General features: G+C 42.4%; 2 pseudogenes across 1 annotated transcript; one reads left to right on the top strand and one right to left on the bottom strand.

The window, feature by feature from the left end:
* The first annotated feature begins 5,707 nt into the window (after nucleotides 1-5,707).
* Nucleotides 5,708-6,295, top strand: LOC143535243 (putative mitochondrial protein AtMg01010 pseudogene; annotated as a pseudogene).
* Nucleotides 6,296-10,300: 4,005 nt separating this feature from the next.
* On the bottom strand, nucleotides 10,301-12,182 carry LOC143535244 (receptor protein kinase CLAVATA1 pseudogene; annotated as a pseudogene). The gene is made up of 2 exons (XR_013135678.1): nucleotides 10,958-12,182; nucleotides 10,301-10,877 (listed from the first exon to the last, which is right to left on the bottom strand). The product of XR_013135678.1 is annotated as a receptor protein kinase CLAVATA1 pseudogene (transcript).
* Nucleotides 12,183-12,404: the final 222 nt, after the last annotated feature.

Consider the following 12,404-nt stretch of genomic DNA (forward strand, 5'->3'; position numbering starts at 1 on the left):
CTCGACCCGCCTACTCGGGTCTTGTATGGATATGCAGGAAGGGGTGCTCCTAGGTGTGTGTAGGGGTTGTGTTTGTTCGCGAGAATGGATTCCTCGTCAAGTCAGTTTGGGGGGTGTGGACACACTTGCGCGAATTCGGGTAACGGCTACAAGGGAGAAAGAAAATGGAAACTGTACCCGACCAGGGATGGACATAAAGCTATTACTTTCACTCCTCTCTCTCTTTTTAGATATCCATAGATAAATAGAGAGATCCGCTGCGTGAGCAACCCGACTGTACGTTACATGTGCTCTACAGGCTGCACTCCATCTTTCTTCCCCCTTTTTCTTTTTATTTGGAAGACGGGCGTTGCGTTTGGTTCGAAAGGCAAGGTTTTCAGTATGTCTCCAGAAAGGCCCCCACTAGTCCGGCTAGCTAGTGAGTGGTTCTTTCGGGCGGGAAGCAGGCCGGGCCCTACGGGCGGGCATCCCCCGCAACGCAAGCAGCATTGTTCGCCACCCCCCGAGAAGCAAAAGATTCTAGAGTCCAGGATGAAAATACATGCATAGATAGTGGTCTAATGACAAGGCCGACGACGGAAGCTCGGGACGGAGCCGTATGATGCGGAAGTCTCACGTACGGTTCCCTGAGAAGGGAGTGGCTACCTACTGGAGCTTCGACCAATCACCACCGGTCATTTCCGCTTTGGGGCCACCCCTTACTCTACCATTATTATAGGGGTATGGGGTTCGAGACAAAGAAAGATCAAGGCAGCATATCAGCTTTTCCTTTATACTTTACTTGGATATGTTCTGGACGTAAATAAATTTCCTTCGTCACTAGTAGGGGACGAGAAAGAGTTAGCAAAAGCACTTTTCATCTTCGTCACTTCGGGATGGGGGGGGGTGCAAAACTATCTCTCGAGTAGTAAGAGTATGTGAAGCCTCTTACTACTAAAAAAAATAAGTATACTACTTCGTAAGGTGCCAGCCAGTTAGTTATACCCTTACAACAAAAAAGTTCAGTAAGTCAGTTTTATCTTTCGCTTTCAATAAAGAAGTAAGAAAGTTCGACCTTTGTCGGCTAGCTAGGAAGGCTAAAAGCTAAAAGCAAAGTCCCCGTAACTGCCTGCGAATGAAGAGCGTTCCGTTTCACTCGGGCAACTCCAAGAGAGGCCGATGAAAGAGCCCACCTCGGATACGGAAGGAAGGTATGGAGATGGCGCTGCTAGAACCAAGGTGCGTAGCCCCAAACCAAAAGCCTTATTCTTCAACAGGAGCTGGTCTAGTACTTCGGGGCAGTAACTCAAAGTGGTACCGGGTCAGTCCCTAACTATCTGCTTCCACTAAATACGCGGTAACGCTCACTCATGTGCTGAACACAGGGTCAGTCACGGACCTCTTAGGTTTGTTTTTTCAGAAAGAACCTAAAAATGATCGTGAAGGTCCCATAGATCGAACCTGATACGAAGTACTGAACATAAGACCTATGCAAGGGAGTCAGTCCTACTCATAAAGGTGAAGGACCAAGCACTAGATCGTTGAAAACAAAAAGAAAGACTGACTTTTAGATAACTTAACTTATTTAGGAAGGAGCCATCGTAACTGCTCGCCATCGGAATAGGCTTTCAAGGCAGCTACCAAGTCAGCCAGTAAGTAAGCAGGTAATAGTCAGCCAGCCAGCTGGGCCGTTCTTGCCAGTTCGAGTACGAGACTTCGGTGTAGTAGTACTATAACGGTTTTGACACATACTAAGGACTCCTTTTGTAAAGCAACTTATTGTGCTTTTATTCCAGCCAACGAAGTCCTTTGCTGGGGGCAGAGTGCGTCCATTCTTTTTTAGTCGAGTCAGGAGATCCGCTGCTCAGTCGTACAGCTTCCGTCAAATCGTGAGTTCGGACTTTAGCCCTTGATTCGGACTAGCAATTAGGAGATCGTCCTCGGACAAAGAGCTCAAAGCCTTAGATTTCATGCCGACTTTGGATCAAACCGCTTTCTTTGGCAGAGCACTAAAATTAGTAGAGACACAGGGAATATGGCAGCTAAAAAGATCTATTTTTGTGTGAAACATACTTGTCTGATCCATTTGAGGAAGACTTCTCTTCTTCCGCTGTGAACAAATCCCCGGCATCATGATCCGCTGCTCAGATGCATCTATAATAACGAACAGCGCTTCCGCAAGCCATTGGGGGAAATCCCAGAACTTCCATTTTCTTTCTTCTACACTAGGAACATAGCCGCGGTTGTCGCTTCGCTTCCTTTGCCACCGGCCATCGAGATCAAATCAGAGCTCAAACCTAGATTGCGTGAGATCTTTAAACGAGGAAATTCAATGATAGAGCAAGCACGAGCCGAAGAGAAAAAGAGCTCTTCCAAATCGAATAAAGAAGGGGTCCGGAGGTCTGACCAGACTACGGCTACGGCTCCGAGTGAGGAGGGGGCTATCTAGCTTCAATCGAGATCACATTTCACTAGGCAATCCAGTTGCCACTTCACTAGCAGCCGCGAAGGGCGAAGGAAAGTCAGTGATAAGAAAGAAGAGAAGAGAAAGAATAAAAGGTAAGTCCCGAGAAGTACTTCACTTAGCCTTTCTCTAGTAGTGAGGAAGTGAGTTGGAAGTCCTTATTGTTAAGCGTGTAAGGCAGGAATTTATAGTTATTATCCCCTTTGAAAGCAATGCAGGATAAAGCTAGGAATTAGGTCAAAAGGAGAATTGAAAGGAGGGTCTTCCTATTCCCGCTTATGACGGCATATGCCTTATATATGGCCATCACTTATATTTATCGGGTGGGTGGGCGGAGGTATCTTCTCTCTTCTTTCAAGGGGTCTCCTATATAAATCTAGCCCTAAACAGGCTAGGTTATTTCATAACCGCAACTTTTCCTCCCTGACTTTACTGTATTGACTCCCGAACTTTTTCTTTTCAAGCTTGGCTCGCTTACTTGCCCGAGTGAGTGGGCTTCCTGTACTGCTTAGTTGAGACTCACCTTGTCACTGACTGTGTTCGCTTAACCTCAGAAATAGCCGACTACTTACTTCAATTGCTCCCTGCTCAAGGGCTTGGGTCAGAAGTGTATTGCTACCATCCGGCCTCGAGACTGAACTAAGGCAATCCCTTCTTTGCTTAGGGGTTCGGGTTCAGTTTTTTGCTTCGCTTCAGCCGTTTAAAGCTTCCTACAACTGGTCTTTCTGGCTTACTTGGTTGACTTCAAAACTTCAACAAGGCTTTCTTTTTCCTGACCGCTACGCGTCTGGCTTTAGTTAGTCCAACCATCTTCATATCGAGGGGTAGACAATAACTGGATATATGAGATAAAAGAAAGAAGTGTTATGTGAAAGAAAGAGCAAGTACTAACAAATGATACGCATACACAAGGGAGACACCTTTCACTATACCTGAGCGGAAGAGCTCTTAAGTTTCGTTTTGCACCGACGACTGGAAAACTCATTCTAACAGTAATGATTTAGCATCCTTTGGCCCCTTTCACCTTCTTTGCTCAGGGAAAGCCTCTTAGTCCTCCCATAGAAGAGTAGGCAAGAATGGCACTTGTGCCCAGAAGTCATTCAAACTAAAACACCGTTCGCCAACTATCTACTATTGATCACTCGTGAACCAAAAAATGTAAACATTCAGGAAAAGCCGATTGGCGGCATCAGCCTCTTCAGCGACAGCTTATGATGAAGCGAAACGAAAAAAGCGATTTTTCTTGTTATTGAGAGGAGATGAAATGGCTCGAGCTAAAGTGAGAGGTTATTATATACACTCGACTGAAAGGAGAGGGGTGAAGTGACAATGAGGTACGCTGGTTGGCTAGTGTTATGAAATAGAGAAGTAGAGCAAGTCCCACCTACCAGGTTAGCGGAGAGTGATTCACCTACCAGGTTACCTGTCCTTATGAAGGAAGGTGCGCATGAAAGTCTTTACGGAAGACCATCAAATTACTGATTAGGAAGCCATCTATTCTGCTAATACCGGTCCTATCCTTTCCTTTCTTTGATTCCCAGTGAGGGGTATAAGTAGTCTAAACGCGCTTTCCAGCCTTTGGTTTGGCTAGGTACTACTAACTATCAGAAAGTTCGAAAAGAGGCATTCTTTTAAGAAAGAGATCCGAAATATTCATAGGTCATATCAAAGATTTTCTTGCAGCGAGTGATTCTCCTAAGAGAAGGAGGACTTACCTTACATGAGTAGAGGAAAGTACGATGCTAGGCGTGGAAGAGCTTTTTGTATGCCTTCAGAGAGAAAAGCCTTCACAGCAGAGGAGAAAGCAAGATAGAAAGCTTCATCTGAAGCTTTCTATCTGAGAAGTCACTACGGCCTACCTTATCGCTGAGTCTTTGGAAGCGGTTTCACTCCTTTATAGGTCGGAACTCTGGAACCTAAAGACTTTCTCAATCAGACAGGATAGATGGATTGAGCGCGCGTTGCCTTGATTTGAGGTGAACTCCTTTTCCTCTTCTTCCGGACCGGACCCTTCCATGCGAGAAGCTGGAAGTTGAGTTTTTGATGAATGAGAATCTAATGTCTTATTAAATAGGAGCGATCTTTTCATCCAACTAGAAATATCGAGAAATATCGTAAGAGAATAAAGCAACTTCACCGAAAGGGCAGGTCTTTCTTTTTATTACTGATCTTATCAAGTAGTGCTTCGATAAGCCACCGCCCAATAGAGCTTAGCTATGCGTAGATCGAAATGGTCTCGCGAAGCCGGTCACCGGTAGGTCTAAGAACGGATTTCTTGATAAGCTGCAAACAATCCATTCCTTCAGTAGGGGGATACTTGTTCACATGCTTAACAAATCATGTAGAATCTTCGAACTTAGAAAAATGGGACTGTCATCCATCTAAGGAGAAAACGGAGGCGCCTAGATATTCTATGACCTTTGGTCTTGTTGCGAGCTGGAGTCGAACCAGCACCTCTGGGAGCAAAATACAGGCCCAGCGAACTACCTTTCACTGAATGAAGACCGAGGAAAGAACTTCAAATTTATTTATCGTATATAAAGAAAGCTTGCTTTTTGGAGTGATCCTTCCCTCTAATCATAAGAAAAGAAAGGTTTTGCTTCGTTTTTGCTTGAGTAAAGAAAGCTTTCTACGGAGCCGGATAAAACAGTCAAATGAGAAAGCTTTAGTTCACGTCAGGCAATGGTTTGGTTTTGTTGATCTAATGGATGTCGAGAAAGGGTTAGTGTTCCGTGTGTGTAATAGTTGGATCTAGTGAGCGTACTGTCTGACCTAGTCCACTCAAGGCAAGCAAATTTTTTTGAAAAGCGCTAGAAATCGTGGTCCACAATACTACAAATCTGTTCTACACTAGATAGATTGCTCTGATTTTTTTTTTACAATTCTCTTTTTTAAAGCAGATAGTTCACAGTGCTCATTCTATCGATACTGGGAAAAATCATAAATAAAATAAAAAATCATAAAGCAAAAAAAATGTTTACTATGGGAAATCTCTTGCATAAGGTTGAATCTAAGGTGAGAATGACTTGCTTTCCCGCATTCTTTCCGGTTCTTTTATTCGTCGCTCTGATGATGCTGTTCTCTCTTCTCTGTCATGTACTAAGGGGAATCTCCTTTTTAATTTCTATTATGTCAAAAGTGGCAGACTTCATAGCGGCGAAGGGCCTATCTAGCTGTTTGAAAATAGGGGGGTGCTCCTCGGCTCTGGCCTCAGTGACAGGCTGTGCTTTTCGAGCGCTCGTCACTGCGGGGGTCGGAGCCAATATGATGAATCCGTCGGGTGGGGAAATAATCCCTTTCAATTCAAGTTCCGGGGGACCATCACACTCGAACTCCTGGACGGAAGATTCGTTCTCGATAGGAGTGTTGATGGAGCCATTTCCCGAAACATCAACGGAGGGCGCCTCAACCGCTTCTGCTGATGCAGGGCCCGTCCACAATACCGTGTCGAATTCGACGGAGGGGCCAGCTAGCCCCGGTCGCTTTCCATACGAGCCAGATGAGCTGATCGTGGGCGACTCCGTCTCATCCATCCAAAGGCGGCTTTTGTCGTCTAACCCCCGTCCGAGTGCCGAAGAAATCGACTTCGCCCGTATGCAAGCGGAAGACCTCTTCGAGGTCAAGGTTCAGATCATTCGGAAAATGGAGGGTCTTGATCCGACCGGGGATTGGATGCGGCAGGGGGCTCGTGCTCTCGACTCCCCCAATAGCACTACAGGGGAGTCGTCCTTGACAAGGCTCTATGGCTTGTTAGAGGATCTCGAGCGGGGCGGGAGGGCCTCTAAAGCTTTTTTCTCGTTGAGCGAAAAAGTAGCTCTGAGAAGAGATGATGATGCGGGGTCTTCCGTATAGCTATAAACACTTGTCCCTGTTAACTAACGAAAGAAAAATGGAACCAGATACATTCTTAAAGAAATGCGCTTTGCCTTACACAATATAAAAAAGAAAAAGAGAAGAAAAATAGAAAGATGAAGGAACAAAGTTGACACAATCCCTTTCTTTCCGTTGGTCAACAACCAACCATATACACCGCCAAAGAAGTCTGGCGTAAAACAAGAATTCTCAAGTCCTGCTTATTATTACTAAAAATAAAGTAGTAAGTAAAAGAAGTCAACAACTGAAGTCCTTATGAACCCACCGAATCCAAATATCATTTTTGAGGGGCAACCAACCCCTAGTGAAAAATTGTTTATGATCTCCTGAAGCACCGATCTGAACGTAGGGGTCTCCCTAAATTCGGGAACAGCTATTGAAAGTACAGAATATGATGCCCAAAGCGCTCCACCTTTTGATGAAATCTTGGAAAGCATCACAAATATTTCACTTACTAGAATCCAAAGAAAGGCAATTACCTACCGAATGGTCCATGCCGGACCTTGTTCGGGCAGTAAATGGATAATATTTCAGTACCCTAGTCAGGTTTATGACTTACAAGGCAAAGGAACTCTTAGTTAGTTATGGGAGGAGATTGTAAATATCCTCGATTTAATCAACTATGTTTTCTAATGTAGGTTCTGGAGTTCTATCATTTGAATTTCTCTTACATTCTACGTTCCCGAAACGGATCCTGTCAAATATTTCACATTTGCTATGATCATCTCTATTTCAGGTATTCGGGGAATCCTCCTTAATAGACGAAATATTCCTATTATGTCAATGCCAATTGAATCAATGTTATTAGCTGTGAATTCGAACTTTTTGGTATTTTCCGTTTCTTCGGATGATATGATGGGTCAATCATTTGCTTCATTGGTTCCAACGGTGGCAGCTGCGGAATCTGCTATTGGGTTAGCCATTTTCATTATTACTTTCCGAGTTCGAGGGACTATTGCTGTAGAATCTATTAATAGCATTCAATGTTAAACATGACTCCTAGAGAGTTACCAAAATACGAAGTTCTCTTTTCGTTCTCTTCTTTCTTTTTTCTTTTTACTTGGTTGGCAGGGTCAGGGCCTTTCTCGCTGGGCGAGCGCATCCGATTCTAAAGTCCTTTCCTAAACCACTTCCCGTTCAGTTGCTGAAAGATAGAGAATGCTTTCTAAATGAGATTGAGTTCCAAGAATATGTAGGCTAGAAAGATGCTATTTGCTGCTATTATATCTATTTGTGCATCAAGTTCGAAGAAGATCTCAATCTATAATGAAGAAATGATAGTAGCTCGTTGTTTTATAGGCTTTATCATATTCAGTCGGAAGAGTTTAGGTAAGACTTTCAAAGTTACTCTCGACGGGAGAATCCAGGCTATTCAGGAAGAATCACAGCAATTCCTCAATTCTAACGAAGTAGTTCCTCCGGAATCCAATGAACAACAACGATTACTTAGGATCAGCTTGCGAATTTGTGGCACCGTAGTAGAATCATTACCAATGGCACGCAGTGCGCCTAAGTGCGAAAAGACAGTGCAAGCTTTGTTATGCCGAAACCTAAATGTTAAGTCAGCAACACTTCCAAATGCCACTTCTTCCCGTCGCATCCGTCTTCAGGACGATCTAGTCACAGGTTTTCACTTCTCAGTGAGTGAAAGATTTGTCCCCGGGACTCCGTTGAAAGCTTCTATAGTAGAACTCATTCGGGAGGGCTTGGTGGTCTTAAGAAGGGTTCGGGTGGGGGCTGAATAAAGAAGACGAATAGAATAGAATTCATGTTCATGCTAAGAGAAGAGCGGATCCAATACCAAGACGATTTCTTCGTTATTTCGGGCCGTCAGATTTTTTAATGTAAAAAGGCTATTCAATCCAAACTTTCTAAATGAGATTGCAAAGTCTTCTTAAGGTTAAATAAGGCTTCTGCCTCGGTAAGAAGATATTCCGATAGATGGAAGACTAGCCAACCAATAAAGCCGATACCGAGGATTTTTGAGTCTTCTATTCTAGTCTAGCCGAGTCTTTTCGCTTGGAACGGAGGGCAGTGGCCAGCGAACCTTTGCTCCGCCAGAAAGAAAGAATCTTATGGGAGGGGCGGATAGATTGGATCTGCTTACCATCGGGTAGAGATAGACTAAAAAACTAGATTGGACAAAGCAGCTGCCCTGTCACTGGATAGATAAAAAGCATAGGATCAAAGCCTTGTTCTTCTTCCAAAGAAGGTTCTACTTTTTTAGAGGAAAACAGCACATTATGGTCATGACCAGCTAAAGATCACCGCCATCTCATGAATTGGGTATTACCGGCCGATGGCGAATAAGTCCTCACAACAAAGGTTAGGTGCTTGAGATCAGAACTGGTTACAGCAGCGCTCTTGCCGCGAGACTCTTTCGCATAGAATGAATTCAGTAAGGAAAAGTGGAGCCCCCATGGTCAATTGAGAAGACTTCTATAAGAATTAAGGAATATTTAGCTCCAAAGGGTAGTCTTCCTTACGCGCGAGCTATCCCTAACCAAAAAGGGAGAGCTTATAACTTTCTTACGATCCTATCTCAACTTTACCTTACCCCCTCCCACCTTCCCCTTTCGCTTCGTATACTCCACTTCTTCTTAGTTAAGTATAGAACGCTACCGGCCCTGCCATCTTGCTTTACAGACCGACCGCTGGAACTTTTTTTCTTATGTTATATTGCCGGGTCGGCTACCGCATCTCTCTTCGTCAGCTCTTTGATCGGACCTAGGTAATAGTATCCCGATCAAAGAGCTGACGAAGGGGATGAGCGGAACAGGGAGTCTACTGGACGTAAATAAATTCCTTCCGGGTGCTAGCCAGTTAGTTATATGGTAGAGAACAGATCCAAGTAAAGTATAAACAATGGCTATATCAAGAGTTATAAGCAGACATATATGTTACTTTAATAAGAGTTATAAGCATACATGGACTAAAGATTTTGATTTTTGATAAACAATGTATACCAACCAATACAATCACAAATGTAATGTACAAGAAAAGTTTTACTTATTTGTAACATATTTGTGTAATCTTATTTATGTAATTTCTATAATTTTTATATAAATTAGTATTAACAATAAATGATGATTTTGTTGACTGTAATTCACTTTATAGTTAAAGTTTAAATTTTTCATCAATTACCCGTGTAATACACGGGCCTCAAACTAGTTGTTCATAAAAGATGCGGAGGAGAATTCAATATCCTCCAAAATTGATGTGCAATGATACGAGACCCACCAGGAGGCTGGAGCTTGAAAGTAACAAGCGATACACATGAAACTATATGGTAAAATTGTATATGATGAATATTATGTCAAATTTAATCGGTCGGGTGATGTTGATGAGGAAGATCCACCAACTTATGAACATGGATGCACAATACATTTCGAATGTTACATAGAAATGTTAAAAAGAAAATGAACATGCGGTGAAGAATGGTCAATCAATGTCTCTACCATTAAAGATGCTCAAAATGATATACACACTAAAATGCTTGAATAGTTGACAATGAAACTTTCCTAAAATGCTTTGAAATAGTGAGTTGACACTATTATCATAACATATTATATACCTAGACACAATACATCAATAAGAATTCATTCCAAGACTATGATTGTGACAATCAAGATGCTCCACTAAACTTTGAAACAATTTTAGTGAAGCATCCATATTGATATTCTGATTGATATTGGACGTCATGTGTGTACAAGTAACAAGAACATGTATATTATATCTAAATAATTTTGCTTTATCTTTCACTACACAAGAAATGAGCATCTTTAGCATATTTCTCTTTTAAAATGCTTAAAGCTTTAACTATCTACTTTATAGAATCTTTAAATCAAATGATTTTTAGATTTTATCTTTACACAATACTTTCATTTAAGAAGATAAAGATGAAACGTTTTGCTTTAACGAGTCTATGTTAAGTTCGCCGTGTCTGGTAGGAGCTTCTATACACGACTTATGTAACGCTAATGTTCGATTAGAAAGCCTTGTAAAAAATAATCAAAATAAAAACTGAACAAAGAAATTTGTCAAAATAATGGATCTACAAACAACCAACATTCATGATAATATTTCACCACAAATAGAACTTCCAAACAAAGTTATGTGTATTGTTGACAGTTGACCTCACTAAGTGTCAAACTTATTCAAATTTATCCAAGCATCAACAAACAAATATATTTTTTTTAAGGATTGAGTAGACATGGCTGCGATTTTATCTGAGACTGGGGTGGATTAGTTAACATGTGAACGAATTCCCTCATCGTCGGCCGAGCAGAGCTCTCATCCTCCACACAAAGCATCGCGATTTTAAACAGGTTTATTGCACTTGTCAACGTGTACCCTTTGAGCCTCGAATCCAACACCGCCAGCACTGCCACCGCATCAGACGGCTCAGAAAGCTCAGATACAGTCTCCCGGACCCACCTCACTATATCCACCCCATCACCAAACTCCCCAACCGGCTTCTTACCAGCTATCAGCTCAAGTAGCACAACTCCAAAACTATACACGTCACTCTTTTCATCCACCTTCAACGTGTAAGCATATTCTATTGTACATTATAACAACAATATATTAATACATTATATAAGTTACTAATGTGCATCAAAAAACATTAAGAACTTGAACCTGGTGCAATGTAGCCATAAGATCCTGCAATGGAAGACATGCTTTCGGAAGCACCGGAGTCGATTAAGAACTTAGCCAGTCCAAAATCCGCAACGTGGGCTTCATAATCCGAATCAAGCAATATGTTATTCGACTTCACATCTCGGTGTAAGATCATCGGCGAGCAATCATGGTGAAGATAACACAACCCTTTCGCAGCTTTCACCTCAATCTTATACCTAGTCTCCCACTGCAAATATGCGCCTTTCGATCCATGCAAAATCTCACCTAAACTCCCATGAGACATGTACTCGTAAATCAACAGCTTGTTGTCGCAATTCGACACGTATCCAAGCAATCTAACAATATTCCGGTGGCGAATCTTGCCTAAAGTCTGAATCTCAGCATCAAACCCATGGTTTCTCCCAACTAACCGTTTAATCGCCACGTCAACACCGTTAGCCATTGATCCACGGTACACGATACCCGCACCGCCTTTACCGATTACATTTTCGTCTTTCAAGCATTCCAACACGTCCTCAACTTTCAAATCCAAGCGTTGGAAGGTAGTCAGCTTCCATACCTTTGATTTCTCTACGCGCTTGTTTTTTATTTTTATAAACGTAACAACCAGTAACGCTAAACTTGTGACTATCACAATGATCATAATTGTAACTCGCGATGCCGTGATCGTACGGTTATCGTTTCGCGATCTGGAGATTATTGGACAATGCGCAATTTGAGGTAAACATAAGTTAGGGTTTCCGGCGTATATCGTCTTGCTGAAATCCTTTAACATGCCGTCAATCGGCACTTTACCGGAGAATTGATTATACGAGAGATCCAAAACCGTTAACCCGTTCATATGACCTAATTTACTCGGTATCTCACCGTCGAATTGATTCCGAGATAAATTCAAAATATTCAAATCGAAAAGCTTCAAAATACCTCTCGGAAACTCACCGGAAAACATATTCCGGCTGAAATCAATCGACGTAAGCTGAACACATTCACTAACATCAACAAAAATCAGCCTCCCACTGCTACCAAGATTCACCGGGAGTTTATGCGTAAAATTATTCTTCCAAATAAGCAACGCCTCAAGATTAGGCAAATCTCCAATAAACGGTGGCAAAGGCCCAGCAAGCCGGTTATGAAACAAACTAAGCAGCGTCAAATTCCTCAACGCAGAAAAACTTTCCGGTATTCCACCAGTCAAATTATTATAAGACAAATCAAGTGACATTAAAGAAACACTAATTGACCCCGGGCAGATTACGGATAATCTGGGGGTTAAATAGATGTTTCCCACGAGGGGTTAGGTCCGGCAAAGATGGTTCTTCTGATGACCTGCAAAACAGACACCGTGAGCTTGGTAGCAGACTAGATTGCTCTTGAATATAAGTGTATATTAAGAGAATCAGACTAGATTGCAAAACAGACACCGTGAGCTTGGCAAAGATGGTCC

This window comes from Bidens hawaiensis, unplaced genomic scaffold (genome assembly GCF_021521415.1).
Source record: "Bidens hawaiensis isolate Kalapana, Puna unplaced genomic scaffold, B.hawaiensis_p1.1 tig00010461_1, whole genome shotgun sequence".
Taxonomy (NCBI): domain Eukaryota; kingdom Viridiplantae; phylum Streptophyta; class Magnoliopsida; order Asterales; family Asteraceae; genus Bidens; species Bidens hawaiensis.